This window comes from Cupressus sempervirens, chromosome 11, assembly GCF_028749045.1.
Source record: "Cupressus sempervirens isolate cs-2001-9-10 chromosome 11, ASM2874904v1, whole genome shotgun sequence".
NCBI lineage: Eukaryota > Viridiplantae > Streptophyta > Pinopsida > Cupressales > Cupressaceae > Cupressus > Cupressus sempervirens.
Genome location: NC_143128.1, coordinates 630,098,021 through 630,110,840, shown reverse-complemented (window position 1 = coordinate 630,110,840; position 12,820 = coordinate 630,098,021). Strand labels below are relative to the sequence as shown.

At 38.2% G+C, this 12,820-nt stretch overlaps 1 pseudogene; it reads right to left on the bottom strand.

Moving 5' to 3' along the window:
• Positions 1–222: 222 nt before the first annotated feature.
• On the bottom strand, positions 223–4,926 carry LOC149531310 (heterodimeric geranylgeranyl pyrophosphate synthase small subunit, chloroplastic-like; annotated as a pseudogene).
• Between the last annotated feature and the right edge of the window lie 7,894 nt (positions 4,927–12,820).

The following is a 12,820-nucleotide window of genomic DNA, read 5'->3' as shown; positions in this document are numbered from 1 at the left end:
CATGTTCAATGCAGACCAGTCGTATCTTCCACCATCCATTCCAACTGCCCATCATGAACGCTCTAACTTACTTTGGTCTATAGTAAAGTTAAAATTTAATATGTATTTTCTTATAAATAGAATAAGTTAGGTCTGTGATATGTAGAGCCCATTTTGGGGTTTCTTATATTTTTGGGTTTCTCCTCTGTTTGCTTTGTTTTATTTTTTAACGTGGTATCCGAGTTAATGGTAAATGATCCAAGAGTCTGGAGAGAGCTGAGAGTGAAAATAATATGGTGAAGAGAGGGCAGTTTGAAGGAGGATAAGATCAATGTGTTCTAAATGAATGAATTCTACTAGATGTTTGTATCTGGCTAGATCGACGTACTGGCCGCCCACCATACCAGTGGATCCCCCGGCCTTTGCGAGCTCGTAGATGACTCTGAGCGCTGTTTGGGGGTCGTGAGAGGGGCGAGCGATGTGGTGGAATGCGAGGGCGCAGAGTGCGTCGCTGGCTCGTATGGCGGCACCTTGGCCGAAGACGATGTGAGTCGATGGGCGGCCACGGCGCAGAGAGTTGTCGTCCATGTTAATTATTGTTAGTTGGACAGCTGTTATTTCTGATCCGAAAATAGCAGCACTATTTATGGGTAGCTTGGACAGCTGTTCGTCCTTATCTATGAATAGCGGTTGTATTTATGGGTGGTTTGGATAGCTGTTTGTCCACTTGCCAAAAATTAGTAAATGGTTATTATTTACTAATTTTAGAGATTCCCTTTTGGACACCTTGCAACCAATTCTATTATTGGCTGTTGAGTTGTCTTAATCTTAGCCGTTGGTTTGATTTAATCTCGGTCGTTGGTTTACCAACGAGAGTAGTATAAAAAGGGGTCTAGGGGGCATTTGGAGAGCAAGGCAGGAAGCTTTTGGAGAAGCAGTTTGCAGTGTTAGTAAACAGTCTTGCAGTATTAGCAAGGAAGCTTTTGGAGAAGCAGTTTGCAGTGTTAGCAAACAGTCTTGCAGTGTTAGCAAGGAAGCTTTTGGAGAAGCAGTTTGCAGTGTTAGCAAGGAAGCTTTTGGAGAAGCAGTTTGCAGTGTTAGCAAGGGCACAGTGTTAGCGCAGGGATAGCAGTGAGAAATATCAGCGGAAGAAATTAGGAGGTTGTCGGAGTTCTGCCAGTGTGAGGCAAGGAATTTTGTATCTCTTGATTTGCTGAAGTTTAATATAATTTCTCATCTGTAGAACTGGTTTTCCCTTAGGGGTTTTTCCAGGGACAATTTGTCCGAAAATATTGTGTTGATTTTGTTGCACATTTCTTTCCGTATTTTAAGTGAAGTTGCAGTTGTGTTATTTTTCGATATTAGCTGGAAATTTATTTTCAGTAGTTTAATAATCATTTGTGATAGGAGATTAATAATCAGTGACTGCAATAGTTTGATTTTTCACATGGTATTAGAGCATTGTTAAGGGTAGAAGAGTTTTGCCCTAAGAAAGAAATTTTGATCTCTTCAGATTTATTATTGCTTTAAACCCTTGAGATGGCTTCAGTTGGTTTGAGAGATCAGGATAGATTGGATGGTGCCTCAAATTTTGGTGTCTGGAAGGCCAGAATTTCTTTATTGTTGGAAGAGAATGGTATCAAGGATTATGCTACCAGTGGTGTACCTGTACCAACGGATGCAACACAGCTTGCAGCATATAGGAAGGACGATGCCAAAGCGAGGAGGATTATCCTTGATGGTGTCAAGGATCATATTGTTCCACATATCTCGGAGCTAGATACAGCAAAGAAGATGTGGGACGCCATTCTAAATCTATACCAGAATGCTACCACTAACAGGAAGTTGATTCTCAGAGAGAAGCTAAAGAATACCCGGATGAATCAGGGAGAAGACGTCACAAGTTACCTCATTAGGCTCAGACTTGTCAAGGATGAGTTAGCAGCTGTTGGAGATAGCCCTAGTGATGATGAGCTAGTGAGAATAGCCCTAAATGGGTTTACTAAACAATGGAGTGTCTTTGTTCAAGTTGTCAGTGGACGAGATACTTTACCGAGTTGGGATCGACTATGGACTGATTTCACTCAGGAGGAGTTTAGACTAAGTCTTGTCAATGGGGCCAACAAGAGTCAGAAAAATGAGGTGGAACAAGAGAACGTTGCCCTAGCGGGTAAAGGGAAAGCAAAGAAGGGATCTAGCAAAGGATCAAATTCACAAAGTGAAAAGAAGAAGAAGGACCTTTCTAAGGTCAAGTGCTTTGGATGTCACGAGTTTGGCCACTATGTCAGTGATTGCCCAGAGAGGAAAAAGGGTAAGAAGCAGGTAGCAGCTTCAGCAAGTGCAGAAGAACTCTCCAGCAGAATGGAAGATGAGTTTGCACTCATAGCTTGTATGGTTAGCTCAACCTCACTGTGTGTTTGGTATATAGATAGTGGGGCGTCATTTCATATGACAGGAGTTAGAGAGTACTTCTCCAGTTACAAGGAGGAGGACACCAACATTCAGATTTCTATGAGAAACTTGTCCAAACTCAACCCTATTGGGAAAGGGACTGTTCAGTTTCAGAGGGAGAATGGAAAGATAATTCCTCTTCATGATGTGTTATATGTGCCGGGCTTAGGTATGAATTTGATTTCTTTATCTGTTCTTCAGGATAGGGGGTATAATGTACTCTTTAGAGGGACACATGTGTTGATTAAGCACAAGGATTGGAAATCACCCATAACTATTGGAGTTAGGAGTGGTCACCTTTATAGATTGCAGTTTGATACTCCTAAGGCACTTATGAGCAACAATAATCCTAGAGATCTTGGAGAGCTATGGCATAGGAGGTTGGGCCATATTCATCATGGAGCACTTAGATTGCTTCGTGAGACCGTGACAGGTGTTCCGGAGGTGAGCACAGAGCATGACGATACATCTAAGGAGAAAGATGTAGATCCCACTTTATATAGACAGTTGATTGGTTCGCTTATGTATTTGGTCAACACTAGACCAGATATAGCATTTGTAGTAAACTCTCTTAGTCAGTTCATGGTTGAACCAAAGAGAATGCATTGGATAGCGGCTAAGCATGTGCTACGTTACTTGTGTGGTACAGTCGAGTATGGGATCAGATATGTTCGAGGTGAAGGTATCAGGTTGATAGGCTATACTGACGCAGATTGGGCAAGAAGTACAACAGACAAAAGGAGCACTTCAGGGTGTTGTTTCAGCTTGGGATCAGGAGTTGTATCTTGGTTCAGCAGGAAGCAGAAGTCTGTGGCTCTAAGTTCAGCAGAAGCAGAATACATAGCAGCTAGCATGGCGACATGTGAAGCTATATGGCTTTGGAAGTTGTTAGTAGCCTTGTTTGGTCAGAAGGTTGAGACTACTGTGATACATTGTGACAATCAGAGTTGCATCAAGTTGTCTGAAAATCCAGTGTTTCATGATAGGTCTAAACATATAGATATCAGATATCACTTCATCAGAGATTGTGTACAAAGGGGAGTTGTTCGACTACAATACATACCTACAGATGAGCAGGTAGCAGACATTCTGACGAAGGCTTTGGGAAAGGCCAAATTTATCTTCTTCAGAGATAAGATGGGTGTCATGCAGAACAACTTCCTCGCTAAGAGGGAGTGTTAATTATTGTTAGTTGGACAACTGTTATTTCTGACCCGAAAATAGCAGCACTATTTATGGGTAGCTTGGACAGCTGTTCGTCCTTATCTATGAATAGCGGTTGTATTTATGGGTGGTTTGGACAACTGTTTATCCACTTGCCAAAAATTAGTAAATGGTTATTATTTACTAATTTTAGAGATTCCCTTTTGGACACCTTGCAACCAATTCTATTATTGGCTGTTGAGTTGTCTTAATCTTAGCCGTTGGTTTGATTTAATCTCGGTCGTTGGTTTACCAACGAGAGTAGTATAAAAAGGGGTCTAGGGGGCATTTGGAGAGCAAGGCAGGAAACTTTTGGAGAAGCAGTTTGCAGTGTTAGCAAACAGTCTTGCAGTATTAGCAAGGAAGCTTTTGGAGAAGCAGTTTGCAGTGTTAGCAAGGAAGCTTTTGGAGAAGCAGTTTGCAGTGTTAGCAAACAGTCTTGCAGTGTTAGCAAGGAAGCTTTTGGAGAAGCAGTTTGCAGTGTTAGCAAACAGTCTTGCAGTGTTAGCAAGGGCGCAGTGTTAGCGCAGGGATAGCAGTGAGAAATATCAGCGGAAGAAATTAGGAGGTTGTCGGAGTTCTGCCAGTGTGAGGCAAGGAATTTTGTATCTCTTGATTTGCTGAAGTTTAATATAATTTTTCATCTGTAGAACTGGTTTTCCCTTAGGGGTTTTTCCAAGGACAATTTGTCCGAAAATATTGTGTTGATTCTGTTGCACATTTCTTTCCGTATTTTAAGTGAAGTTGCAGTTGTGTTATTTTTCGATATTAGCTGGAAATTTATTTTCAGCAGTTTAATAATCATTTGTGATAGGAGATTAATAATCAGTGACTGCAATAGTTTGATTTTTCACAGTCCATGCAGGGGAGATCGTCGAGGATGAGTGAGGCGGCGTGGATCATCTCCACCGCACAGGCCACCGGGAGGGCCTCTTCTCTCCGCCCTCCCACTGCCTCGCACGCCGCTATGCACATGAATGGGCAGGATCGCTTGCTCCCTCCCATCACGGCGTATATCATGGCTTCTTCTACTTTGTCGTCGCTCACAGGGATCAGTTTGTCGAGCTCCCTATTGACGCTTTCGATGAGGGGTTTTGTGTAACCTTTCAGATTGAAGTCTTCTGTATTGACTCCAGATCTCGTGCATTGTACTGTGATTGTACGACTTGCTTTCTAATTAGATGTGGGTCTTATGAGGGTTAAAAAATGAGACATATGGGAGAGTCGAATGGAACAGGTTATTGGGCCGGCAGCCCCAAGTTTGGAGAGCATGGCCAACGCTATCCTTGCCATTGTCGCGATCTTAAGCTTGTTTCCCTAACTATATGACCAAATTTCAACAGCTGTTCTAAACTAGCAAATGACATCTACCTTTTCCTTCCCTAGCTGTCCAGGTCTCAGTAGGCATGGAGAATAATCTCTTAACTGATCTTTTTGTAATAATCGATGCATGAAAACTAAGTCTAATTAGCCGATAGACTTAAAGGAATTTTCCCACTCCCTCATCTCATGTGTACCCATATTTTATTTTTGTTTTTATCATTTTTTTTTCTTTTGATTTTTGTCTTCAAATGGTAGATCGCATAGTGTGATCTAAAATATTCAAAAAAATGTACAAACATAAATATGTATTTCTTATGTATCAAATGTAAATATATGTGTACTCTTAGACCATTCTTTTTTTTTTGTCTATGGTCAATGTTAGAACTTAATAAAGTATTTTCCTATTAATAAAATCAAGTTGATTTAATTATTAAGTCACTTATTATCTCTAGTTTACTTTAACTAAACTTCAAGCATATAATAATTTATTTCTTTTATTAATTATTATCATGCAACTTAGGTTTTTCCTTTTAGGGTTTTAATTCCTTCATAAAGGCGATCTCTCTTTGTTATTTATTCATTCATTTTTTATAATATCAATTTCCTTTTTTGCTCATCAAGAATGTCTCATTTGTGGATTTGAGAATTCCGACCTCCATAGCTTTTACTTCTCTATTTCTGTGACAAGTGTTTGCATGTAGGTAATTCTTCAGAGATATGGGGTTGATTTTTCATCAACTTCAACATGGTATTAGAGTTATGTTGCCCCACTTTTCATCCTATACCCATTTCGCAAAAATGGAAAATTTTGTGTCTTAGTTTGGTCTAGGTATGTCTAGGTCTAGTCTTTCCTCCTTAGGCGAAAAGATTCTCCATCGAATTTCTCATCTTTTTCCTTCTCTCAGATTTCATGGCTGGGTGGGTTTCTCCTTGATGTCGTATGGGTAGCTTAGTACCTAATTTGATGGAGATTCTTGCGTTTCATGAAGTTATTTGCAAAACTGAACTTGTTCACGACTTGTCTTACTTTTCCCATGAAGGAATGAAACTTGTAGGAAATAAAATATTGCCTTCTCCTTAGCGGGTTTTTAACCCATGAAGGTGATACCCCGTAGCGATTAACAAATGAAGATCATGGATCAAGATAAGAAGATAACAAGTTTTTTTATGGAAAATATTTGTTTTCATTGTAGTATTTTACTTTGAGAAACACTTGGGATTAATCGTGATGCTCGAAATCATCTTAAGCAGAAAACTTGAAAATGACTTCTACTCAGCAGGCTTACGACCCATGAAGTCCATTTTTTGCCAAAAATAATTGTGAAGGAAAGAGGTGAAGAAGTGGGGCCCCTTTGATTTTTGCAATCCTTTTGTGATTTTTTGAACACAGAGAAAAGCTTAATTCATGAGTTATAATGTAAATAAAGCCTAAGAGGAAAATTGAAGATCATCATCTCCTCATCAAGTTTTCAACCTATGACGGCGATTTTCCATGTTCACAAAGAAATCAACTTTTTAAATAGATTAGGTTGACAAATTACACATGAGACATCTCAAGATGTTAATAGAAACAATCTAACTGCTCTCAGAAGGGTATACTGGACAAAATCTAGCTAAGCAAATATTTCCTTACAGAGTACTTTGTTCTTAATTTTCCAAAACTGAATGGAAAATGGGAAGGTAGATATGAAAGGAAAGAAAGTTACCGTGGGGCCAATAGAAATAGAGAAAAGACACTAAATTGTTCGTTAGAGGCTCCTACATTTATTGATTCAACGGATTTATCCTTCAATTCGTTCGTGTGGCACAGATCTTGAAGATTAACGGGTGAATTAGGATTTCTATATAGAAGGAAACATAACAGTTTTTCAAATTACTGCTTTTTCTTGAACTTTTATGTTGTTGAATTGCACAATGTTTTCAAATCTCTTATACTTGTAAATTCTATCCTCAACATTTCATTCAAGTTCAAAGTTTCAATTCACTTTTCCTCAAATAAAATGGCAACTAGATTTGTTGGATTTGACAAACTTAATGGAATCAAATCCACATTGCAGAGTTTCATAGATACCTCGCTCCATTTCTATGACATGCAAGATTTTTAAAGGAGGTTGAGGTTGGAGCAAATTCATCCTATAACCAAGAAGCTCTGAGGAAGTGGGCTAGTGGAGGCACTTGGGTTTTTGGTGGCAGTTCAAGTTCTTAAATTGATTGTTGAATGCATAAATCACTACAACCTAGATACAAAACAAATTCTGCTGCCTGACCATATAGTTCTAATCTCTATTGATAGGTAAACTGTGGTGAATTGCCTCCAAGTTCTAGAATGGGAGGATTTTTTTGAGTTGAGAGTAGGAGGAGCAATGTCCAAGTTCTCCTTGAAGAAGATGGTTTGGAGAAAAGAAATTATGCAATCCTGGTTTCAAAAGCCACGGGATGCCAATAATAAGGTTCCTAAAACTCTATTTGGCACTGACCTCAAGCCTAAGATCGTAGACATTCTAGTTCTCTTGCACAAATTGAAAGGTGAGGTAGAAGCACTCAATTTTGTTGAATAGTATTTCTTTTTGGTAAAAATTATCTATTCAAATACACATTATGTTGATTGGGCCTATTACGTAAGTAAGCATCTGTCCAAAGCCCTTAATGCTGCGAAGTTTTACAACACCTTTTATATGTCTTTTTTTAAAAAAAATATGTTAGCTTCTCTACAATTGTGGCTAGGTCTTCTTAGAATAGAGAACTTTCCTCATGATGTGAAAAACTATGAGTTTTATCCATGTTTGCAATTGTAGAATAGTTATGTAGAATATGTCAAGGTTAATGACGCATTTACCATGAGAATTTGCAAGGAACTCCAAGGATGCCTAGAGAAGAGGTTCAGCCTAGAGGCAATGGTGGCTATTAATCAGTTCGGTAGCTATTTTGTCCAGTTCTCATCCTTCTCATATTTGTTTCTTGCAACTTTTGATGGATTTCCTTTGAAGCTACCTAGGTATCCAAGCGATATGATCATGTTGATAGAGATCGTGAGGCAGGCAATCTAAGTGAATGTGCTAAGCACAAGCCTGGAGAAGAAAGGGTATGAATTCCCTATGAAGGTTGGAGCTTATAGTTGTGAGTCTTGTTCTGATGCAAAAAAATGCTCAAAAAATTTGAGACTAAATATCAATTAGAGGCATATGAGGTCGTGAGACCTATGTTCAACCCGAATGAATATACAAGAGATGTGTTGCAGATTGGGAGTGTGATCAAACATGTTACCACTATTAAAGACTATTGGGAAGATTGTAGAGATGATCTTGATAGCAGAGATCGTGCTTTCACTAGGCTCATAGTGGCATAGATTAAAACATATGGTATCAACTTTGATGTAGAAGGCTTGGAAGATGATGGCCAAAATATGTATAGTAATACATATTTAACTAAGTTAAGGGGAATTCCTATCAGTTCAGAGCCTTATGTAGATGTTGAGGAGAATTTAGATATTATGATAGCTGGGATCATCAAGAGAGCAGGTAAGTGGGTTAAATGGACAACCAAGAGGAGCCAAAGCAAAGGTGTAGCCACTCAAGCTTCTCTAGTAGTTGCAACACCTTCTTCATCCAAGCGTGCTACACTGGGCATAACAATAGCTACCACTCAAGGACCAACTCAACCTTCAGGTGGAAGTGATCAACCTCTGGACAAGAATGGTCCCATAGCCAAGACTTGTCATGATGGCTCCTTCCTGGTCATTGGAACCCAGATAGGTGCTGAAGAAAAGAAGACGAAGGAGCCAAAGGATAGTGCTACTACCCCTATTCCATCCCCACATGTCACACCAATTCCATCACCTAATGTTTCTCTAGTCCCTTCTCCCTATACCACTCTAGTTCACTCTCCTCATCATAGCCCTATTCTACTAGCAGGTGCTACACTTCTACAACCAAGTAGCTCTACAATACAAATAGTAGATTTGGGAGATGGGAAGAGCAGTAGTAGCTAATCTACCAAGTTTGATGAGGAAAAGAAGAAGACTCTAGAAGTAGATAAAGGCTAGAGCTATTCTAAGCTCATCTCTCAAGACCTGAAGAATCCCTTCTCTTTAACTACTGTAACAATCACTCTACCTAAGAAGAAAATATTTAGTACAGAATCACTTGGGAAGACCTCCAAGGCGATAGGTACTGACTCCTAGTTGGAGGGTACTCTAGAAAGAAAAAGGAAAAGAAAAGATGAAAGCACTTCCATTAAAGATATTGTATCCCTTGCAGTTCATTTTGGATCTGCATTGACAAAATTAAAGATGCAAAAAACCTTGTCTATACTTGGGAAAGATCCAGAAACAAGGCACCTGACAATGGAGATAGCCAAGCCAAAAAAGGAGGGAGAATTGAAGACATGATTGCCGATGATTTTACTCGGCATGCTGTGGACCTTGGCGAAGCTAGGCATGATGCCAAAGTTGGCTTGTGGAAGTCAACCAATGAGGTGATTGAGGGGCAATTAGAAAGTCTAAAGTTGTCCAAGAATAAAATGAAGGTTGAGATAGAAGAATTGAATAAGTTCATCAGACAGTTCGTCACTCCATTGGCAACCATCTCTGGAGTATCAGTGACCAAAAATCCTACTACTGCTAAGGTTCAAGCCCTCATCTCTCAACTTCAAGAAGATAGGAATTTTGGTTAGATTGGTAAGGAATGGATTAGGAAGCTCAAATCAAAAGGAGTTGCTATTATAGAGCAGATCAGTAATGTTATCTTAAGGTTAAAAATAGAAAAAGATAACATCATATCAAATAGCAATACTCTAGCTAGAGAAAGGGTGAAGTGTGATGATTGAGTCTCCCTCTTGAAGATGATCATTCAGATGAAGGCCAAGGAAGTGGTTGAACCAAAAATCTTTTCATCTCAAAGAAAGGGCTTAAAGAATCAAAGGATAAAGTGAAGAAAACACAAGACAAAGAATTTGAACTCATGAAGGGACTACATACAAATTCAGAGACTAGTGGTCAAGGAAAAGCACTCATTGGGATCAATGTCATGAAGGAGAACTTTTCCAAATTTTTGGATAATCTGTCTGACATATCTTCTAGTAGTCAAAATAGGGTTACCAAACTCCAAGCATTTAGTAGATGCATACATGTGGCCACAGAGGAACTACCAAATCAACTGAATACTATGAAGGAGTTGGCTAGAGAAGATTCCAAATGGCTCTTAAGATATACCAATATACATGTGCCTAGACATGAATAGCTCATCCCAATCATAGTTGCCACCTAGGCCTATAGAGAAAAAGTAGAAAAGGGGAAGAAGTTGAAGTGATTCACATTCTTCCTCCTTTTTTAAAAAAAATTCTTTTTTAATTATTGAAATGTGACAAATTGGTACCTTTCCATTTGTCACTTTTGAGGAGATGAACTGATTGAACTTCCATTGTAATAGTCATCTCAAAATTGTATATATATGAGATTGAAATATTAATAAAAGGTTGGAAAATTTTTGGTGTGAAGTACTTTATGTTGTAGAGACAATTGAATGGTATTTTATATCAATTATTTTCTATTCCAGTTATGTTAGATTTAGTCTTATGTTTTCTCTTTTGTTTGAATTGAAGAGAGGAAAGAATAGAGTTTCACTCTCCTATTTCAAAACAATGAATGAATGTGATAAGTAGTGTCATTGTTCATTCAAAGAGAATTACCTTCAGCATTTTCCATTTGTTAATCATAGTTTAGATTCAAATAACTTAGCTCAGTACTAGCTATTACTCTTTTATGCTTTGTGAATTCATAGGACGTGTGGATTCATAAACTGATTTAAAACTCCAAATTTTTGGTTCTACCTCTTCTATTCTCAGGTCAAGAACATACCCCATACATTTTTTAGGAGAAAAACATAATTCATTGCAAATCTATTATAGGGAGCCATACCTACCAATTTAGAGAAAAGTCAATTAATCCATAAGTGGCTTTTCAACTGTTTGTAATAAGATATTGTTCAAAGTTTGGGTATTTAAGAGTTATAATTAAAAAGAACAAATCTATTTACCAACAAATTTTTGGTGACTCCACTGGGGACTCAAATAGTCGCTTGACTTAAAAACCTATGTCATGAGGAAAAATGGTACTACCTCATGAAAAAATTATTCCAATGCTCCAACCTAATCTTGGTTTTCAAGACGATCAAGGAGACATAATTTCATCCCTTAATACATTTGTTTGGAGACATAGGAGGAATGCTAAACATTATAGGAATGCTAGTCAAATGTTGGAAGAAGAAGAAAGAAGAGTTGAAGCTTTGGAAAGAGTTGTTCAAATGAGGGACATCTGAAGAGCAAAAAGACAATTGGGACAAGCAGCTCAAAGAAAAAATTAACTTAGCACCCTAGAAAAAACAAGGTTCCTCAGAAGTACCAAGGAACAGGGTGGGCAAGACCCTATTTTTGATAAACTTACAAAGCTTGGTTTTCCCATCTTAGATGTTCCAAAGTGAAAAGGTGAAAAGAAAAGTTAGAGTAGACCACCTTCCCCTATTAGGAATCAAAACACTAGTACTTCGCATTCTACCTGTTAGGTATTAGCCTTGCATAGAATTACTACTCCCTTAGTTGTTAATTTCTCACCTTACACTACCAGAACAATCATGGCTGCTCCATGGGCTGTACCAACAGGACCATTAGCACTAACAGCTTACCATCCCCTCCCTTCTAGTACAAGGAAGAATTTCCCAAAATTCTCAGGAGATGGGAAGGTCACTACAAATGAACATATTAAAGCCTTCTTCGTAGCTACTCACATCTTAGGTGTTGGACATGAGGATGTTTTCGTAAGATTATTTGTGGAAATCTTAATAGATAGTTTAGTAGACTGGTTCTATCATCTAGATGATGGCTCAATAACTAATTGGGATACAATGAGAATGACCTTTGAGACAAGGTTCAAAATTGCGAAAGATGAACATGCCTTGTTAACACAGTTGACTTCTATTAAAAAGAAATCCACCATGAGTATGAGACATTTTTTTGTCAAGTTCAATAAGATTATTAGCATAATTTCAACCGTTGATAGGCCTCCAACCAATAATTTGAAAACCTTCTTTATAAGTGTGATGCCCTCAGATATCAATTATGACTTGAGGAGAGCACATCCTACAAATTTGGTAGATGCACAAAAGAAAGAAATTTAATTTGAAGATGATTTTATTTCTATGGGAAAATGGAAGTGAGAACTTCAAACTAAAGGAAATTCTAGTAATACCACGCCATCTGATGAAATGATTTAGAAATTGTCAAATGAATTGATAGCAATAGAAAGACAATTACTTGGATTCAATAATTCCTATAAGTGGAATTATCAAAATTTGTGAGGAAAGAACAATAATAGAAAATATCTACAACTCATAGGTTCACAGCCTAGGTTGCAAATTGAAGCACCACCAAAGAAGGGAAACATGTGTGTCTTTCACTTGACCATGGATCACGATAGTGAGAGTTGTCCAAAGACTAGTCGTATGATGCAGTTATTATCTACCAATGAATTGAACACTTCAGTCCCTTGTTTAGAGTTCAATTCATATTCAAATGATGACTCTAGAAATTTATTTTTGGAATACAAATTAGATTCTGAGCCAAAAGGTGAATTTTATGCAACCATTGATGGAACTTCATAAACAGTACTTACTAGGGGCTAAAGAATAGATAATCAATCCTCCAACCATCCTCACAGAGATGATCCCAATCTCTTGATGAACCACATTCATGTTGATCAAGGAGCATTAGCTTCTCAAATGGGTAAGGACACAATTCCTTTTGATTTCATTCAATTCTATGAAGAATAAAAAATTCAAATTTCCCCTATAGATTATTTGAAGTCTCACCCTTC